The sequence below is a fragment of the Petromyzon marinus genome, unplaced genomic scaffold, assembly GCF_048934315.1.
Source record: "Petromyzon marinus isolate PM22_M1 ecotype Great Lakes invasive population unplaced genomic scaffold, UKy_Petmar_22M1.pri1.0 PM_G_Scaffold_8, whole genome shotgun sequence".
Lineage (NCBI taxonomy): Eukaryota > Metazoa > Chordata > Hyperoartia > Petromyzontiformes > Petromyzontidae > Petromyzon > Petromyzon marinus.
In genome coordinates, this window is record NW_027423035.1 from 5,342,501 (window position 1) to 5,345,000 (window position 2,500).

Sequence of the window (2,500 nt, forward strand, 5' to 3'; positions counted from 1 at the left end):
TTACCACAGATGTAAGGGCGACCGGTCTGTAATCATTTAGTCCTGTTGGCCTTAGCTTTTTGGGCACAGCGATGATGGTGGAGGACTTGAGACAGGCTGGTACATGGCATGTCTCCAGGGAGGTGTTAAAGATGTTGGTGAACACCGGAGACAGCTGGCCAGCGCAGTGCCTGAGGGTGGCTGGAGAGACAGAGTCCGGCCCGGCTGCTTTGCGTGGATTCTGCCTCTTGAAAAGCCCATTAACTTCTCCCTCCTGAAAGGAGAGAGTCGTTTCTGTAGTATGGGTGGGGGATGGGGCCTCTTGGGTGGGAAGGGGTGGTTCAGGACAGTCCAATTGTCTTTCAAATCTACGGTAGAACTCGTTCAGGTCGTTGGCTAGGCGGGAGTCGTTAGTGGTGTGGGGCGCTCTGGGTTTGTAGTTGGTGATGTGCCTGAGCCCTTTGGCAGACAGAAGCAGCGTCGTTAGTAGAGAACTGGTGTTTTAGTGTCTCTGAGTACAGTCGTTTAGCCTCTCTCACCGCTTTGCTAAACCTGTTCTTCGACTCCTTGAATCTGTCTCTATCCCCACTCCTAAACGCTTCCTCCTTCTCCAACCTCAACCTTTTGAGCTTTGCTGAGAACCAGGGCTTGTTGTTGTTAAAGTTCACCCTGGTACGTGTTGGGATACAGCAGTCCTCACAGAAGCTGATGTACACAGCCTCTGTGAGTTCATCCAGACTATTGGTAGCAGTCGTGAACATATCCCAGTCAGTACAGTCTAAGCACGCCCGCAAATCTTCCACAGCCTCACTGGTCCACTGTTTAGATGTCCTCACAGCAGGTTTACAGAGTTTTAGTTGCTGCCTGTATGCACGAATCAGGTGGACCAAGGGAGTTCTGTGCGAGCCGAACAGCCCCGTGACCCACAAGAGAAACATCCCCGCCAAATTCGAGCGTTTGACGGGGTCTATCCGTGAAAAAATATTCACGTTTTTGAGTGCACATGCATTTCTGCTGCAAATGCCTCTGGAAGTTTCATGCCGTTCGTATGCCAATTGTGGCAACACGAAAATGACCCGTTTTCCCATTCCGAGGGATTTCTGTGCGACCCTAACAGCCCCGTGAGCCACAAGAGACACATCCCCGCCAATTTCTAGCGTTTCACGGGGTCTATCCGTGAAAAATATAGACGTTTTTGAGTGCACATGCATTTCTGCTGCAGATGCCTCTGGAAGTTTCATGCCGTTCGTACGCAATGTGGCAACACGAAAATGACCCCTTTTCCCATTCCGAGGGATTTCTGTGCGACCCTAACTAACAGCGCCCGTGAGCCACAAGAGAGACATCCCCGCCAATTTATAGCGTTTCACGGGGTCTATCCGTGAAAAATATAGACGTTTTTGAGTGCACATGCATTCCTGCTGCAAATGCCTCTGGAAGTTTCATGCCGTTCCTATGCAATGTGGCCACACAAAAATGACCCGTTTTCCCATTCCGAGGCATTTCTGTGCGACCCTAACAGCCCCGTGAGCCACAAGAGAGACATCCCCGCCAACTTCTAGCGTTTGACGGGGTCTATGCGTGAAAAATATTAAAATTTTTGAGTGCACGTGCCTTTCTGCTGCAAATGCCTCTGGAAGTTTCATGGCGTTCCTATGCAATGTGGCAACACGAAAATGACCCCTTTTCCCATTCCGAGGGAGTTCTGTGCCACCCTAACAGCCCCGTGAGCCACAAGAGACACATCCCCGCCAATTTCTAGCGTTTCACGGGGTCTATCCGTGAAACATATAGAAGTTTTTGAGTGCACATGCATTCCTGCTGCAAATGCCTCTGGAAGTTTCATGCGGTTCGTACGCAATGTGGCAACACGAAAATGACCCGTTTTCCCATTCCCAGGGATTTCTGTGCGACCCGAACAGCCCCGTGAGCCACAAGAGACACATCCCCGCCAATTTCTAGCGTTTCACGGGGTCTATCCGTGAAAAATATCAATTTTTTTTTGACTGCACATGCATTTCTGCTGCAAATGCCTCTGGAAGTTGCATGCGGTTCGCATGCAATGTGGCGACACGAAAATGACCCGTTTTCCCATTCCGAGGGATTTCTGTGCCACCCTAACAGCCCCGTGAGCCACAAGAGAGACATCCCCGCCAATTTCTAGCGTATCACGGGGTCTATCCGTGAGAAATATTCACTTTTTTGAGTGCACATGCATTCCTGCTGCAAATGCCTCTGGAAGTTTCATGCGGTTCGTATGCAATGTGGCGACACGAAAATGACCCGTTTTCCCATTCCGAGGGATTTCTGTGCCACCCTAACAGCCCCGTGAGCCACAAGAGAGACATCCCCGCCCACTTCTAGCGTTTCACGGGGTCTCTCCGTGAAAAATATCACATTTTTTGAGTGCACATGCATTCCTGCTGCAAATGCCTCTGGAAGTTTCATGCGGTTCGCATGCAATGTGGCGACACGAAAATGACCCGTTTTTTCCCATTCCGAGGGATTTCTGTGCCACCCT